The sequence below is a fragment of the Lasioglossum baleicum genome, chromosome 12 (assembly GCF_051020765.1).
Source record: "Lasioglossum baleicum chromosome 12, iyLasBale1, whole genome shotgun sequence".
Lineage (NCBI taxonomy): Eukaryota > Metazoa > Arthropoda > Insecta > Hymenoptera > Halictidae > Lasioglossum > Lasioglossum baleicum.
This window is the reverse complement of record NC_134940.1, coordinates 3,149,186-3,168,225: the sequence shown is the minus strand read 5'-3', so window position 1 is coordinate 3,168,225 and position 19,040 is coordinate 3,149,186. Positions and strand designations below refer to the sequence as shown.

The window sequence follows — 19,040 nt, the reverse complement described above, 5'->3', positions numbered from 1 at the left end:
AATATCGCGAGGCTGTAAATGTCTGAATCAAACGAAGAGTTAGAGCCCGTTCAGACACGGCGGAAACCGCGCGTTTTCGATAACGATTTACTTTGTGAATACTCTATTTAAAAAGCGATTGTGATACTAAATCGCTGTTTTTATTAGTAGACTGCGGATTTTATGCAGTGGACGAATTAAGAAGATTTAAAGACATTAGCGTATTAATTATCAGCTAAATAATACAATTGAAAGAAGAAAGGAATTTCTATTTGGCTTCTGTGTCTTGCAATCAATGCAAACATTGTTTATTTTGCATAAAGATCCGCAGTCTATTCATTAATTACAATATCAGAAGAGTTAAGCAGGTTCTTGCTGTTTCTAGTTGTTGTCGATATATCCTCCGCAGAAAATTCAAGAAAAAGACACTTTAGATGGACATCGGCCACTCGATGTGCGCAACGTGTTCGTCCATAATGATTTAGTGAACGACCGGAAGCAGCGAAATTGCGATCGATGTAGAGCCTTGCTCTAAAAGCGTATATGAAGAATACTAAACGTCGCGCTTGGTCTTCGCGTTTGTACAGAGCCTCTATGAACATGTACACACATAATGATCGTTTTCGTGCGTTTAGAAAATAATGGGTTCCTTAAACCCAGTGTTAAAGAAGAAACAGCGTTCTCTATTTTCGGCAAGGTTTGGAAATCAGGTGTTATTGCCAACGTTTACCCTGTGTTAGCGTCGATCACTCTCTATTCTTCGAGCAGGATATCTCGGAACGTGTGAACGACGGCGGTCGTGAATAATCTGTCCAGCTGATCGATTCGGTGGTGCATCCTGAATATTAACCCAACTTAGGCATTTGTCGTTCAGCAGGTGTTACGCAAAATGTATTGATGTCATAATCCCATACGGATCGGCCTACAAAGCCATGGCCTACTTGGTGAAATTTCAGGTACAAATTTCTATTCCGGACGACAAAATATCGATGTATCGAATAATAAAGTAATTTTGCAATGTTTTCGGCTTGCCTGCTGGTTACCACTTTATTTTAAACGTCCCAGCGGGCACTGTCGAAATCAAATGGAAAGATATACATATAACATCGGTTGGTATTCCAGATAGAGAGAGGACCCTTTAAAAAAAAAGAAAAATATCCGGAGATCGAGGTGTGGTCATCTTTTCAAGGTATCCCTAGAATTTGTCTATTAAAGAAGCGTCGCCAGGCGACGATGGGCTCCGTCGACGATTGTGCAATGGAAAAATACTGATGGGCGAAGCGAGGCTCCCTCGGGGATACTTCAAGGATCAACTTTACATACGAGCTTTGGATTTTATCATGCGCGCCTGTACGATATCCTTATTCCGTCATCGTTAAGTTGAGGAAAAAAGGAAGATCGTTTACCGATCAAATGTGCGACCAACTGTAACTGTAAGTGTGATTTCAATTCCGTGATGCAATTACAATGTATTTAAATTAACACAATCATGAAAAATGTCCACAGTTGACATTTTCAGTTTTAAGCAGTTGGGATTGCGAATGTCAACGCGTCTACGGATTTTCTGACGAAACGAGAAGACAATTTTCATCGTATAGGAAAAAGACAAGGTCACGCGGTCGAGAAAGTTGCCCGGTAACAGGATTTCCCAGGTCAGAAACCATAAAAATCACCGAACGATTAGGGATGGGGATTAGGGACCTAGGGATGGAGAATTCGAAATGACTGGAGACGATCGTGTGGAACTGACACACTGTGAACGAAGAGGCTCACCGATCACGTACCAATCCACTACACAACAATGGAAGCATAATAACGCGTACGTACCACTATCGACCACCTTTCGCGCACTTTAATTTGGTTATCATACCGGAGTACCGTTCGTAATTATTCAAACTGTGGTGAATATTAATTCCACTCGCGTGATTATTATTTGAGTCAGCGGCTGTATGATTAATACAGTCGCGATGAATTGTAGAGTATTTGTTTTAATATAGTTATAAGTAGACAAAGCGGATCTTTTTACGCAAAATTGTCTACCTGAATTGCAGCAAACTGCAAATCAATTTTTGCTTTATTCCTGCTTCCGACAATCAATGAAGAATATTTTTATTCTGCATAAAGATCCGCAGTCTAATTATATCGCAGTCGAATTTTAGAAAACGAAGGGATCTTCCACAAGTTGTATTTAATAAAATGACGAAATATTTAACTCCAGTTTCGGAATTAAAGTTTTTCAGTAAGTAATACATTTTGCAGGGTTTAATGAATAATGTTAACTGCGATCGTAAACGAAATCGTATAATTATTATCGAAGCGAGCCACTGAAAGTGCACGCCAGTTAGTAGGACACGATGAAGAATGTATTCAGCGTTCATCTCAATATTTATAAGATGTAATAACCAGAAGAAAGAATCGGAATTAAATTACGATTATAGTCGACGGCCGAGGTATAATTAAATGAAGCTACTCGTGCGTTGAATAACAATCGATCGAGGAAGGATACACATTAGTAAATGAGAAAACAGTGACGACGAACGATAATAATGACAGAAGGAAGTAACGAACAGCTACAAGAATATGAGGGTGAAAATAGTGCAGCACACTAGAACTTAGAACGGAACTGAGTGCGTATACAGTATAATCATTTATTTCCGACGGTTCTTCTCAGAAAAATAACATATTTATCAGAATAAAAATGGTTCTTCGATGTTTACCTCGCGACGACGTAAACGCGATGATATAATCGTTTGAAATATTGGGTTGTAAACGCAATCTTTACGTTTACGACTCCAATTTATCGACGATTACTTGATAGGGGAATTACAACCAAGGTACACTCCCGTCCATAAGTCGCCGGACGCTTATTCAAATCTGGATGCAGACTAAGCTCTCGGTTTTAAACGTCATTACAATGTCGCCCGATTTCGATGAAACTTTCAAAACATCGTTACAGGCTCAGATAGAAAGGTTGATGAAACATCATTTTTAAAATTTTCCTATGATTCCTACCAATTGCAATCTAAACAAACCTTTGTTTATTCATTCTTCAGCAAACTGGTTAGCATCTTAGTTAGAAATATACAAATGCTTCGGACCAATTTTGAAAAAGTTATGCTACATCTGATCGAAATGAAACAATGAAATCAAGCTGGAAGCTTGTATTCTTTAATTGCCATTTTGTGATTTATTGACGGGAGTGTAGATAGACGAACTAAAAGTGGAAATACAAAATTGTGAAGTACCAGTTCGACTGTCCTTTGAAAACACAGCGTGAGATCGAGCCTGAGACACGCAGGACCGAAAAAGTATCCAATAACATAGCCAAGAGTGTCGGGTAGCTTGGCTCGTGACGAAGGGTGGTTTTCCCCGGAGGGGGTGCGATCCTGATTTTGGTTGGACCCGGTGCGACGGGGGGTGAACAACAAAGTCACGAGACACGCACGTGCGTGCATGCGTGGCCGGTTTGGGTCTTCGGGTATCTGCCGCGTGCTGCTCGACCCGAAGTGTACAGTGCAAGGCGAGACGAGACGAGACGAGTCAAGGCGAGGCGAGGCGAGAGAGACGAGGCGAGAGGCTAGTAATACAGAAAAGCCACGGGGTAGAAGGAACAAAAGGAGCAGAAGGAGAACAGGAGGAACAGAAGCGAGCTCGTCGCGAAGGTAGAACGCGCCGCGTGTACCGTGCACTTGGTGTGTACCGTGTATTGAGAGACAGAGAAAACAACGATCACGACGGGCTCGAACCCGAGAAGTTGAGTCGGCGAACCGAACCGCTCACCGATTCCAAAGTCCGCCGGTAGGCTCAGTTGTCTCCGAACCCCCGAACAGTTCGGATGTAGCTGAACCACGTCTTTTTCCATCGCACACGAACTCGGTTCTACCGCACCAACCCTCCTGGTGACTTGGAAGTCTCACGTTTTGTGACAATCGTTACGGTTCGCTCGTGTGCATCTTCGTCGAGCCGAATCATCGATCGAGAGAGAGAGCAGGACGATTCAGAGTGTTGTTCGCCGAGCCCGGAATAAAAATCACGATCCATCATCGGGACCGTTCGCGATCCGTTGACATCGGAGAGTTGACTGAAGGAATTAGAGGACCCGGCGAGAGTACCGTTAAAACGTAAGTGACCGTTTCTATCTATCTTGTCCAAGATTTCGTTGAACTTCGTCCAAGATCTCGGCCGATTTGTCAGAGGTATCGGTTACATCCCCGCGAGCTGGACCTAGAAGGCCCTTTTTGCGCGCGTTTTTCCGATCGTTCTACAAACAGATCGGCGCGGCGCGGCGCGGCGCGGCGGCGAGAGGATCGCACCATTAAAACTTAAGGGGGTAGCTTCGTTTTTCCAGAATTGGAAAACTCATTTCTCGATAAATACAAAAGATGGGGTTTTTCAGTAATCAAAACCGCTAGATAAAAGATCGATCTAGGCCGCGATCGCTCTCAAAAGTCCTCTTTTTTCATTTACGAGGCGTAATTTTCATTATTCGGAAGCATCAGCAAATTACGCCTCTCAAACGTAAAAATAGGACTTTTGAGGGCGATCGCTGCCTAGATAGATCTTTTATCTAGCGCTTTTCAGAGAAATGAGAAGGCGCATCCCGCACCCTTGCAATCCTGGAAAAACGTTCGTCTGCCCCCTTAACCTTTGTCTAGTCAACCAGGTACATACCCATTTACTGCATTTCTTTCAACAATTTGTTAATGTCTACTCTTTACTCGCTAATATATCAATTTATAGTCTTATTGAATAAGAATTTCTGCAAACACGTTAAATACAGAAAGGTTTTAAACAATCTATACATTTCGGTTGACTACATGAATCATTCCTATCTATCTCGTCCAAGATTTCACCGAGCTTCGTCGAAGATCTCGGCCGATTTATCAGAGGATCACGCGGCTCCTGGACCCCCACGAGGCGTACTGGACCTAGAAGGCCCTTTGGGTGCGCGTTTTTCCGATCGTTTGCCAAACAGATCGGCAGCCCACGTAAGGCAGCCGCGTATGCACAGTTACTTAATATTTATCACTGTCGACCTCATTCGTTTTGAGCCGTCGCGTCGTCGGCTATCGACGTGGAAAACGTCGCCGTGAAATCGGGGATACGCGCGTTGCGCGAAACAGCAACAGGTGGAGAGAAGGTGTCGCGCACCCGATGGAAACTGAGCCGAACGTGTCGGAAACGGTTCGCCGTTTAGCCAAAGTAGTGTGACAAAATGGTACCGGGTTTCGGCACTGGATCCTCGATCGAGGATTACCGAATTCGACGCGGGTAACGGTAACCCGATCGGAATCGCGGCTCGGTGTCCCACTGCTGGACAACCGGACGACTTCTCACTGAATTTTACGAGCGACTACGCGAGAGCCGATAGCGAGAACAGGTCGCCGCGAATATTCGAGAATCGACAGATAACGTCGCGGGGGCTAGTTCGTGCGAGTTCGAAAGATTCGGAAGATCGTCCGAGGTTCTGCGGGTTTTGGGATCGAGGAATTTCGTTGACTCGGTTGTTGAACCGATTGTGAACTCGATTGTTCAGGCTACCCTGAAGACGGGAACCATATGGAGAAGAATTTGGTATTCGTCGGGTACTCGCGACTTTCGATCGAATATCCGGTTCGGTGACACGCGTCGTCGGCTGATCGAGACGGACGTTCCTTAGGAATCCCGGGAATCTGTGAATAGCAATGTGAAGGCGCCGTTGCTATCATAGTAATACTGTTGGAGACGGAATGGGAGGGTCGTGGGGGTGCGAGATTCTATCGTGGACGGCTATGTTTATTTTTCTGCGCGTCTGGTGCAGCGTAAGAGTTGCAAGATTGATGTAATTATTAAACGTTATTATATAGCAAAGACAAAAAAGAAACACGGAATTACGAAACTGCCGCAAGAACCACAAATACAGAAGACCAAGCAACCAAATCGAAGTCACGTCGTGAAAATAGGCGAACGAGAGACATCGAGAAAAAGCTAGCTCTGGTAATTAATCGCGAAAAGGAAAGTGAAACAGCTATTAAAAAAAAAAGCCAGATTCGCTGTGTTCTCGATACTTTGCACTTTGAGTTCCTCGCCGGACGGCCTGTAACGAGACCGCGAAGCGCGCACGTGTGCACTTAACAAAACGATTTTCTTTTCGAACTGATTGGTATTTCGCCTATTATGCGCAAATGCTGCACTATGATCGATGATTGTTCGCGTTTCGATCACGGGAAACTCCCCCGCCGCGATCCTGTTATGATGTATAATTGCTCCGAAATGACACAGAGCGCAGGAATGTAAACGCACCGCGCGTTATGGTCGCCGTTTCGCGTGCACAGCTGCGGTGAATTGTTGCTACGGGGACAAAAGATTTTCGTTTTTATCCGGATCACGAGGAGGTTGAGAATCGGCCTATATCGGCCGTCTTTATCGGAGGCCCTCTATTTTCCGATCCGATAGAGAGGCGACGACCGATAAAGAACAATCGAAACACGCTCGATCGGATCGGGCTCGATTCGGACTAATTAGTCGCGCGCGCTAGCCGATTTCACGGCATTGTTTATTGACGTTTTCGTCGAACGCGCTCTGCAAGGAGTGCACATTCCTTCGAAATATGCGAAATTGTATGTTAGACCTTCTCTCCGCGTTAAATTGCATTTAGAATTGATATGAAATTATATTGGCTTGACAAGAAAGTAATTTCGGTAATTTAAGGTGAAATAGAGCCCAATTATTTTATTAAAGTAATGAACTTTAATAAATAAGATATTTTCCGTTTTGTTCGATGATCTGTTGCCAAAAAGAAGAAATAAGAAAATATTTTATTGATTAAAGTTCATCGCTTGAATAATGAAATTCGGTTTTATTTCACCTTAATAATACCGAAATTACTTTTTTGCCAACCCAATACATATATGTGCCCATAATTATAAAAATGAGAGAAAAGTTGAGAGCTAAATTTGAATGTAGATTTAAATATTCTGATTGAAAGTGGAATTGGAATTTAGATTTAAACATAACGCGATTGAAAGTTAAATTTTAATGTTTTCACAAGCCCGTTTTATTCGTTTCAATTTTCCGTGTCTCGTGAGACTCGTTAGCCTTATTGGATTGTTTGCATTTATTAATTGTTCCTCGTGCTTTTCATTGGTTCAACGTTTCCGCTGTATATTACATTGTCTAATACGCTATTAGCGTCCGACGTAGGGTGGCTGCGTTCGCAGAAAACTCCGCGCGATTCGTTGTTTGCAAAAATAACGAAGCTCTAACAACAGCGACAACAATGACACGATGTTTGATCCTCGGTAAAATATTTTTCCATAAAACGGCTTTCCTATTTATTCAGATTACTCACGCATCGCCGCGCCGCGCGCCGTGAGCGACACGCGTTTGCCAAACGGTCGTCAAACACGGCCTCTTGCTTCGGAAAAGTTTCCATCTTCGTACGGGACGATGTTACTCAATGAGATCGTGATCTGCTACTAAAACTGGTGATCTTGTACGGATTCTGATGTTACTGGGGTAACCTTTGGAGGACGAAGTGGGTGACAGATTGAACGCAAGACTTGTTTGATCGAGCTGCACATGCAGTTCGCCATTCGATGCATCCTTTAAAGCGGAGTAACTTTGTTAAAAGGTGGACTGGATTTAATGAATTTAAGGGGACTGCTGCACTATCTTCGACTTTCAGATGAACGAAAGAGATATGTAGATTTTTATTTAACGTCAGTTCCTTAAAATTTTGACTTCGACAATTTTCATTTTGCATGCAGATCCGCAACAAAGACGATCATAAAATTGAATGAAGTAAATGAATGAGATATTCGAGTTTACTACGCAATATTTTTGCACCACAATGGCGTGATATAGTGCTTCGTAAAACATTATTTCCTTCAAACGTACCAGGTGCTTAGTACTCACGAACGGAAGTGTATTGTATACCAGCGAAGTATAATGACGCGGTATTTGCGTGAATTAATTGAATTTTCACATGATTACCAGCCTTTGTAACAGTGCGATTCATTCATGGGCACGATCGCTTGCGATTTGAATTCGCGTTGACAGGATAACGGAGTTGTTTTGCCGAGGAACACTCGAGAAGCTCCGAGAAATTCTCGATAAACTGGAAATCTCTATGCTTGGCAATTCGGCAGCGTAATTTGCATTACTCGGAGGCATAAAGCAGCGCGTGTAGCTATTCTCATAAAGCTGCGACAGCTACATGTTGCCGAATAATAAAAATTACGGTTCGTAAACGTAAAAACAGGACTTTTGTCTATAAAATTAAAAAAAAAATTGCATAAACATCCGCCGTCTAGTAACGAGTTAACGAAAGCATTAAGTTGTCGATTTCTTTCGCGGGCGATGGTTTATATTTAGCACGGTTTCTTCTGCCGTGCCCTGATTAATGCAACGAGACGACGTGGAACCAGGAAAACACTGGCCGACTTGTTATCTCTGTCACGTATCTGACAAACTCCGCGCGCGACGCACAGGTTCTCCTCTCCCATTCGCTCCTCGTTCGAAATGACTTTTTGCTCGAGCAACCGGCCACACGGTTTTCGATCGGCTCTCGAAAGCCGAGCTCTAATCGGTGTTTACATCGGTACCTTCACCTCGCGCGCCTCGTTGCACGATCGAAGACCTCGACGAAATCATCGCCACGCTGCGCCGCGCGCCGGTAGTATGCAGTCGGTAAAAATAAATCGCAGCGTGGATCGTTTAAGCAGATTTATGAGCGGCAATATAAAAACTCGTTTTACATACATACGTTGCCCGAGAACATCGAGCGTAGTCGTTGAACCTATTGTGCCTCATCGGCGATAGATTTTCAGAGTCGGCGCTCGTTGCCGACCTAGAAATAACTCGGAAGAGTATCTGACTCGCTCTGTATTTTCATCATGGAACGATGAATATTATTTTACAAGTTTCAACAAACGTGCAGAGAAATGCTAAAACGTTTTTTAATTACCATTTTCTTATTTCTGACCGTGCTGAATACGAATGCCATGTCTTTCTTTGAAGACGAAATAGAATTCAGTTATTTTGCAGTCAATATTTTAGCGTTCATGTAAATGTAGGAAATTATTCTAGACGAGAAGAGGTTGTAATTATTGTAATCACGAAGAAAATCGCACGACAAGGGATTAGTTTGTAAAAGCTTATGCGAAGAAGAACTGCGACGCTATTAGCCAGAATGAAATGGTCCCCGTGTCACCGTGCTAAATATAAATTGTTATGTCTTTCTTCTAAACTATTCAAGATAAAAGAGTTGCAATTATTTAGTTGTAATCAAAGAAGGTGTAACCACGAAGAAAATCGCACGACAACGGGTCAGTTTGTAAAAGTAAAAGAATAGAATGGTCCCGCGAGTCGCAGAATGGCGCCCATTCATCGAACCATATTGCACGGATCCAGATTGTCAACGAGCAGCTGTTAACGCTGAAATCTGTTGTGGTCTGTGGGAGATTTTGCAAGCATGCTTTCGTCGAAAGATGATCGCGACATTACGAGACCGTAACTCCAAGGCTGGACACGGTAAAGGCTGCATAGTAGACGGCACGCTTGCGCCTTGGAGCATTTCGTTGTGAAACGATTGAAGCATTTACGAGTCGATCGTTCCCGAGGACTTTCTAATCCGTCGCATATACATACAGGGTGTCTTGCAAGGTGTGCCGCGTGCTACAAGTGACAGATTCCTGAAACGAAAATTATTAACTATGCCGAGAGACAACTATTTCTTCTTTTATTCTTCCCCGAAATCGCAACCGCCATGTAAATTCGATCGGGAAAAATGCACTTGTACATCCGTAATTGGAATGAATAATAGATTGTATGTTGTTAATATTCTGGGAAGGTAATATGTGCTTCTTAGAGGGTACGCCTTAACATAGGAAGCGCATAGCAATCTCGAATCATTGTCACGTCCACCATAAACTCCCCATTTAGACTTCGCGCTGTGTTTGTGCGACAAGTGCCGTGGAAATTAAATAACGCTATTAAGAAATTATTAATATACTACCAACCGGTGGGTATTTAATTTAATGATTTGTAGAAGTCTGTGATCCACATATAAGGATCTTTTATTTGATCATGTACTTAAAAAGGACTATTGAAGTCGCTGAAACTCTGAACTTGTTAATCGAAAAACACGTTCTCTAAATCGCGTGTGCAACAAATGCATAAAATTCGCGTCGCGATGGCGGATGTGTCTCGGTTCGAATACTTTCATGTTTCCGTGCATTATCTCGACCTTGTGCCTGATAAAAAATGACGTCCGACGCCGTTGAACAATAGTGAATGTTATTAAAAGATCGTGTGCGCCTGCGATCCTTCGTGGAACCTGGCATCGAATATTGCAGATAATGGTGGAATAAGTTAATGACGCGTTTTATCGTTGGCGCAATAATTCGCGGGACGTTCGACGATCTCTCGCGTTTCCATCGGTTTCGATTGAATTTATTTTTGGCTCGCGGACCTGACGCGCCTACAAGGAAAACGGAAAACGGCACAGCTCGACGCGTTTGAATTTTCGCTACGCGCGATAATATTCGCGATATATCCTGCGTGCGCGCACATTTAATCCGATGGGCCGATAAAGGCGTTCAACGTGAAACCGATTTGCGCGTAGGTATGTACCTGCAGGAATGCGGCAAGCGGAATGCCATTCAGATAACACGATTTTCGCCGGGGACGTTCGTTTAGGCGTTTTACCATAAAGGGCTCAGCCTACGGTTCGCCGAATTCCTCTTCGCCAGGAGACATCTTTACACAAATTTACGTAGAAAAATTGTACGCTATCTTCGCACTATTACGTGCAAATAATTAACACCAATTTGGAAATTCTCTTTGCATATTGTACCGCGAAAGTTCCGGAAACGTTCAGGTTCAAATACAAGTTCAATCGATCACTAAAAACGATAATCAATAGACACAGAGGATTCAATTTTATTAACATAAATTATTCGCGTAAAGATGAGTTTAAGTTTCCACACACACACGCTTTTATAAATTCACTTTTTCGCAATAACACGAATCCGACGATTCTTGTTCTACTTACACGTTTTATAAGCTAGTTAAGCTAGTATCTTCCTCGGCACCTGCTCGCACACTGCTCTTATTTCCACTAGTTGATATGAATTACAATTCCACCTTTTTTCCATGAGAAGCTGAACGCTCGCGTCCAACGTTCTCGACTATTTGACTATATTCGACTTTGACGAGTCGGCTTCGGTATTGTTTAAGCGCAACAATAACGTAAACTAACAGCAGCTCTTGCATCATTCGGGTCACCTTTATCCGTATTTACAGAGACGTATATACGGGTGACCACGTACCATTGGGAAACAAACACGAAGATTTTCGAAAACAGTGTGTTACTTGGCAAAAATGATTTGCTTCGGTGATATCAACCGCGGTTCGTGACTCTGAATCCATTTTTCGAGGGAAACGTTTGCAACGTGCATTTATCGCAATTGAATTACGCGAATTATGAGTGCAACTGAAATACAATATAATGTAAATTACTCAATGCGTATACATTACACGCTTAATGTGAAAAATATCTTTCATTTCTATCCGCATTTCTTCAGTTTCGCATTCGCAGACAGTTCAATTTTATGTTTACGTTTATGAGCATGTTTTCTTATGAAACGATGGCCGAGATGGTTGAACAAAGAGTTAAAATTTATCATTAAAATGAATTGAAAACTTGCCGACAATTGATATCAGTGAACTTGACCGCATGAGTGATTAGTTTTCTGCGGATTTTGATGCATTTCTAAAGAAATTGGTTTTGTGAAATATGAAACAGTAAAGGATTAGAAAAATTTCAGAACATTGCGATGTCGTTTTTAACGTAACAAGGTCGTTAAGGGATCAAATCAATTTCTATTTTGTTCCTGCTTCCCACAGTCAATGCAGAACATTTGAATTAATACTTTGTAATTGTGATTCGTGAAGTAATTCGATTGTAATTGAACGCAACTCTGGTTACCGAGGGCAGATGAAGTAAAATTCAAATACTAAGAGAAAAGAAATTGAGGAAACGTGGTAATCTGTGGATAGGAGAAGTTCGACTGGTAATTTCTTTCCCGCGACAGAAGAAATTGAGAGAAAAAGGTGACGTCGCGTCGCGTCGGCGCGTCGTGGCCTTCGCCGAAGGAGGTTGCCAGCTTCGGGCGGGGCAACTTCGAAGTACGAAGTACTAATCTAACTGTACTTCGACCATTACGATCGGCATTTTTTTCTTTCTCTTCTCAGTCTCCTCTTATATCTCTTCTTTCCCGTCGGCCGTGTGCGTCGTGTCATTCCGTTTTTCCTGTATCTCGTTAGTTGTTCGAGATCGTGACTGCCCGGTTCGCCGGAGACTTTTCAGTTTTATTAGCATCGGTGTTCCCTTAATTGCGCGTTAGTCACCGCTTGAAAAAAAAGAGCCAGTCCCGCTAACAATAAAATTGTACGGTAATTACAGGTTGGCTCAAAAATTGACGTTAATTGGTTCTCACGTGCGGATCGAAATTTCCACGAGTTTTTTTTTCTTCTTCTTTGCTAGAACCGCAAGATGTGTCACTCGGTTAGGGCTTCGGCAAGAAACGTCTTGCAATCTGTACCGTTCTTCGAGATTTTTTCTAGGTTTGATGGTCACGTCGTTTTGCCGACAGCTTCTGTCACTGTGTACGTCTCTTCGATAATAATTAGACTGAGGATCTTTATGCAAAACATTTTCTGCAGCGATTGCAAGGAGCACCAGCTAAATATAAGTGTCTCTCTTTCTTGCAGTAATTTATATATCTATTTTAAGTACATTCTCTGTTCCATTATTATTAGACTGTAGATGTCTATGCAATTTGTCATGTTTGTAGACGAATTTTAAGAAAATGGTACCAAATAACATTAGTAATAGCATTTGTATAGATCGAAAATAAATAAAAATCATACTAAATTCTGTTAAACTGAATGCTCCAGCATTTTTTGAAAATGTTTAGAAGCCATAAATATAAAGATCGAATCTGCTAATTATTATATTATCCCTGCGAGAAGGTACGCCCACCGCAGACACTTTTACTTTCACTCTCGAGCACAAACAGCTGTATACATATGTATGTATATGTATAATAATATTTTCAATAGACTGTTTCCATTGAAAATCGCTCGGTTTAGAAATCGTGTTCCAAATGTGCAAGCGGCAGTTTACATAAAAGGAAAATTACAATAAATTACGACAGGCTTTTTGTAAGATAACTATTCCGTTTTTGCACGAGTTAGTCAATATGTTACCACACGAAGAATGTCAGAAATGCTCATTATGCAACGCAACACTCGTATAAATGAATTTACAAACACCGGAATCAAAGAGAGCAATATTTATTTATTTATCGATGCCGTAAACCACGTTTGGCTTATATGTATATGGCTAGTATATATCGTTATATGTACAAAGTGAAATTAATACGAACGGTAGACGCTAAATCCTAATCTTACATTTTTTGAGGAAGTTAAAAATAAATATTAATAGCGTAGGGAGGCTATAGTATGAGAGAGCAATATTTTACAAGGCTCGAAGATTCAACGAAATTGTACGTTGAAAGGAAGAATAGTCGGGGCGTTCAAGATGGCCGACACGATGCCGAAATGATGTAAGAAATGCACAGTGATTTCTCGTTCATGGAAAAAGAAAGCCGCGAAGGATAGGAAACGGTGTGCGCGGCGCGGTGGCGGGGAAATTTTGAATAGCAGCCAAGCCATTTATCGAACCTTGACCCGATCGCGCCGCGAGTTCTCACTCCAATTAATTTCAAGTCTGAGCACGCCTGCGTGCTTACTTCTCTATGTTTATTTCCTGGTTGATAACGTTTTGTTGCATCGGCTTCATACGTAATGCAACTTGATGCTCGCGGAAAATCGTTCCCAGCGCCGTTATTAGCGCCGGCTGGTTTTCCAGACGACCGATAATCGCGAATAACGATTAGCTCCTTTTACTGCATTCTGGGAATGTATCTAAACGCGATTTTTTCGCACATCCGCGGAATGGAAAAAGCCTCTTGGCAGTCGGCACGGCAAACCTGCTTCGAATAACCTGCTGTTTCCCTGAACAGAGTTGGGCAAAAACGATTGACGATTGAAAGTTACGATTGATAGAAAATAAGAAAGGAATCAGAAGTTGTTGTAGTCAATGCTCGTGATTGCTTTATTCATTATTAGACTGCGAATCTTTATGCATTTATTGCGAAATTGAGAGTAAGATGTCCATATATTGACGTCTTGATATTTTTCCTCTATTAAAATCATTCAAATAAATCTGTATAAAAAGTACTGATTAATGATTACAAATTAGTAAGTACATAGAAGGTAATCGTGATTACTGATTTATTTCAACGGTGATCGACTGATTAAATGATCACGTTAAATAATCGAATCTGTTCTCAAATGAAAAATCAGTCTTTCATTCTTGCCCACGAAATTTTAATTCGTATTATAATCAGTTGAATAAAAACCTCTGTGGAAGATGGAGAACGTCTCTTGCTGGTATGCTAAGGGTTGAGTCTGCAAGATGGTGGTCGTGATTGATACTACACTACCTTGTTTCGTTCCCACGCGATCATGTTGTCGAAGCAAAAGGGAAAAATGTGCGAAAGTTGCGTCGGGAATCGGCGTTACGAAATTGTATTATCGACGACACGCTCGGAATCGACGTTCCACGCGTGTCGTCCATTTGTTTTCACGAACAGGAGAAATAGTACAACGAGATTCGCGGTTAAAGCCGAGTTGAAGGTCGTTGGAAACTGGTTAGGGTGGGTATTCTGTCCGCGGTACTATACTTCGGTGGCCGAATCGTATTCAAGTAAGTCAGGGTCATCCGAACCGTGTTTCTGTCCTACTAATATTAAACTGGGAATCCGTTTACGTATATTTAACACGTAGCCTGGCGCTTAATTACGTATACGACAGGTGAACTTGCCAATTTTTACGATCATCCCAAGATTCGAGAAATGACGTACATCTCTCTGATCCGTGCAACATCACTTTCCTCGTTTTTTTCACCGGTTAGATAAGCTTCTTGCAATTTTTGGCAATTTTACTTAGTTATTTTCGTTTTCGTTTCCTTATTTTCCATTGATCTCCTCTGCATAATGTTCACTGAACGGACCCTCGCCCTTAAATCGTTTATACCGTATACATTTTTAAAAAATTATCATTCAATGTTAACCCTTTGCAGTCGGACCTATTTTAACTTGAAAATTAAACATTCCTTTCGACCTGGAATATTTCCATTCTCTATGATCTTTTAAATTCGGTGGATATGAAATTGATAGAATTCCTCATACAATACTTAAATATTTAGTAATTGATTAGATATTTGAAATAATGGTACAGCAACACTCGAGTGTTATTCTCAAAAGCTGACTGTTACGGAATAGCTGGAAATTTGTGTAATCTCAATTTTCGAACGCAATTGTTGCGTCATCAAATTTCACCGAGATCAGCGATTTTGCGATTCCGACGAAAATTGCTGGTCGACGCGAATTTTTCAAATTTTATTTACTCACTCTTCTTGGATCTCGTGTAATCAACAATGAATTTTTTAAATGTTTACTTTATGTTGCATCGACCTTCTGGTCATCAGCACATACTCACTCGTCACGTACAGTCGCGAATAATGAACAGCGCAGAGATAAAGTAGTAGCGATTATTAGATTATTTGATTACGTGCACTAAAGCAATATTGGATAAATAAGATATTTCAAGTGAACTTGAAACGTTACTTATAAACTGACTGTTACTAACATTATCAAAACGTATGCTGGCAACGTAGAAGAGCTTACACAATAAAGACTCTTTAATTGAATTGGCTAGCGAGTTTCATGGGTGTCTGCACTTTCTTACGTAAAAGTGTATTTTCATTTTGGGCGTGTTACAAATAGACTTTATGCAATGTAAACACACTAATTTAATATCTTTTCCACTGAATATGTGGACCTTCATGCAAAATAAAAATTGAACTGAAATAGAAATTGATTTTGAAGATCTCAAACAGACTTCCCATAAATTAAAGTAACGACGCGAATGGTTCGCAAAATTGCTAGATAAAACGAATATTATAAGACCGTTCAGTTGTTAATGTTGTCTAGCAATTCGATATCCGTTTCACAAGAGCCACACGAGTCTCAACGGGGAAATAATTCTCACGTGTTTTCTCTTCGGAACGTGTTTCCTCGCAGAAACGGAACGAAGAATTCTCGTATCGCGGCTTGCATGGTACGGCGATACTCTTGTTATGCAACCGAAAGATTACTATGTTTTTTCGTCTTGGTTTTCCGTGATCTTTCAGCGGTAGAAGAAAGGATGACGAAGAAGTAGGAGTGGAGAATTATTTAAAAAAAAAAAATACCGAAGAGTCTAGAATGGACACGTGGAATCTCGGATATGACGAAAACGAAATCTCTCACAAGTGGCAAAATGTTGTGTGGAAAAATCGGCTGCGTCACTATCTATTGTGTAGACTGTAGACCGGTAGCCTTCCCCGATAATTCGATCTTGATGTACGATCGCAACGGAACCAAGGCTTACATATTTATTCCCCGACAGCTGAGCGATTACCGTGATTCAATCGTTGTAAAATATGATTACGGGTTTCGCATAATTTCTGCATCGGCTGCTCGCGTGTTTCAGCCGCGAACGCGATATAACTGTTTCGACCCGTTGCTCTTGTATTTCAGCGAAAACAAAAGTATATAGGTACTTTACACGCGCGCGCGATGTTCCTCACGTGATCAAGATGATCGAACTTGCCATTTTATTCTGCGAACCGTCTCCCGTCCGAGCAATAAATCCACCTGTTATCGCCCGGCTTACTTAATCGCATATTTTCAGACAGAAGAAATTTCTTGTTTACGAGTGCCTGCGATCCCGCGATACCGCGTTCAAGGATCTTACAAAATTGCAGGTTTTTCTACGGATTTGCGTTGCTCTCTCGTGGACGATCTCGCAGAAACTGCGCTCGTTTGGAATGTCTCGCGGAAGCGTTTGCTTTCATTGAAAATCCATAATTCATAGGGAAATTCTGTGGAGCAATGATGGAGCAATGATTTTTTGCTGCGTTCACCTTTCTTCTGGCGCCATCTTATCTAACGTAGCAGTCTTTCATTTGCAATTAGATCATTTCCAGAAATATAAATTACAACAAAGTTTGAGAGCTATATTTAATATAATTAGTTGACTGCGGATCTTTTTGCGTTTATAGGAAAGTTGAGTAGATGAAACTCAAAGTTGTTGAACAATTTTCAAAATTCAATATGTCAATATACGAATTCCCCTCTATATGTATGTACAAGATTCAGTGTGGATTCTATTTCTTGCAATCGATGCAGACAATTTTAAACAAAAATTTGCAAACAAAATTGTTTAAAATAAGTAGCAGTCAAGAAACTGTCCTATATAAAGTAACTTTCAAATAAAACACTTGAAATAGTGGCAGTAAAATCGAAAAATATAATTCGTAGTGCAAGGGGATAATTTTCGATTTAAAATAGCTCTGTAAGAGTGCAAAGGGTTAACGAAGAATCGAGATAGTGGAAAAATAGAGAAGAGAAGTTTCCAGCGGCGATTTGCAATGTCAACGTTTCCAAGGTGGCGGCACACAGCGGCGACTGGTTTTCAGAACGTTGTCCCATTAACCAGCCAGTGAAATATTCCATGGTCGGGTGAAATTAGTCGTATACACACCTTTTGACAAGACTTCCTACTCCGTGGTAAACACGAGAGAGTCGCGAGGCACGAGGAGAAGAAGAAAGTAGTTTGAGAAACGCTGCCAATGAAATGAAAAGATTTCGGGGCGGGGAGAAAAGAACGAGTCGAAGGAGGTGAAGGTATTGCGAGCGCCGCGCCGCGCCGCGCCGGTTAATTGCGATGCACGCCGTACGACACGTGTCACAGCATTGCGGGGCCCGGTCACGCATTCCCATCGATTACATCGACGACAAACGAATTTACAAGCGCAACTGGAACGTGCTTCGCGAGCGCTCCAATAAGGCCTTTCCAAATAAAAAGAAAGGATTCGCCTTAACGCCCGATCCGTCACGAGGTCTCCGCGCAACCCCTCATACCAATCAACGGCCCGTTACACGGCAGCCGTCTTTCTTCCCCCGCCGAAAATCGTTTGCTCATCCCCTATGTTCCCAGTTTAACCCTTAATCGACACAGTGACCTCAGATACAACAATATAATGATTGAAAGTTGAATTTGAATGTAGATTTTCAGAGAATTTTAATGTTTCGAGTTTTCATAATTATGTACACATACATCTAAAACTAAAATACTATATACTCGCTCTAGTCTCTAGGCTCTAATCTAGTCTCAAAATTTGAAATCAGCGTGAAAAAATCTACGGGAAATGATATATAGCATGTTAAAAAAAAATTTTTCCGCGCGTGGTAACGGAGAAACCAGATTTTCTTGAAATTGTGCAATTTAACGAATTTTCTGAAGGTTAAAAAACGTTCGTACCATAATCTCCCTATTTTTCCCATATTCTGCCAAGTTTTAGCTTTAATTTTTAAAAAATTTCATCGCTCTACCTGATTTCTATCGAAAGTTCTTTGATTTTGAATCGAGTTTGGTCGAAAGTTCCCACTGTGCGGCGCGCCGCACTGCGAGTGAATGCGTGCCAATGTAGGGCGGTATGTTTCTACTTCCGGCGCGCCATGTTTCTTTACGGTAGATTGCTTTTAATTTTCTTGTACACGTTAAGTTAAATATAGCTCCTCTGCTTGGTCTAAACCAGTCGTTACCCCAAGGAGGAAAATATAGAATCCCAACGAAACAAGTTCATCTTTCCTAAAAGAAGATCGGATATTTAAACATATATTTAATATTTAAATATACATATACATAATAGGAATATGTGTATGTATGATCCCATCGATCTGATTGGGTGGGTCTGTCGCAAGTGTCCATCTGTCGGGGTTGAAGTTGTCGGAGCGCGGTGGTTGCAAACAATCGACCGGTTCGGAGCTGATCCGTGCGCGTTTTTTGTACGCTATGACAACCTTTTCAGCTATATACCGCCCGGAAGGACTAGCATATTT

The 19,040-nt window shown here is 41.5% G+C and overlaps 2 protein-coding genes and 1 long non-coding RNA gene across 5 annotated transcripts in view; 2 read left to right on the top strand and 1 right to left on the bottom strand.

Moving 5' to 3' along the window:
- The window catches only part of Rig (gem nuclear organelle associated protein rigor mortis), a 68,724-nt gene that overhangs the window by 9,271 nt on the left and 40,413 nt on the right, over positions 1 to 19,040 (bottom strand). The window lies entirely within an intron of this gene.
- Positions 44 to 3,429, top strand: LOC143214701 (uncharacterized). Its single transcript, XR_013010193.1, has 3 exons — positions 44 to 935; positions 1,102 to 1,412; positions 1,486 to 3,429. It is a non-coding gene; the product is annotated as an uncharacterized LOC143214701 (long non-coding RNA).
- The window catches only part of LOC143214688 (UNC93-like protein), a 57,064-nt gene continuing 41,653 nt past the window's right edge, over positions 3,630 to 19,040 (top strand). The window contains exon 1 of the mRNA XM_076436030.1: positions 3,630 to 4,100. The gene's annotated coding sequence lies outside the window, so the exon portion shown is untranslated. The remainder of the gene's footprint in view (positions 4,101 to 19,040) is intronic.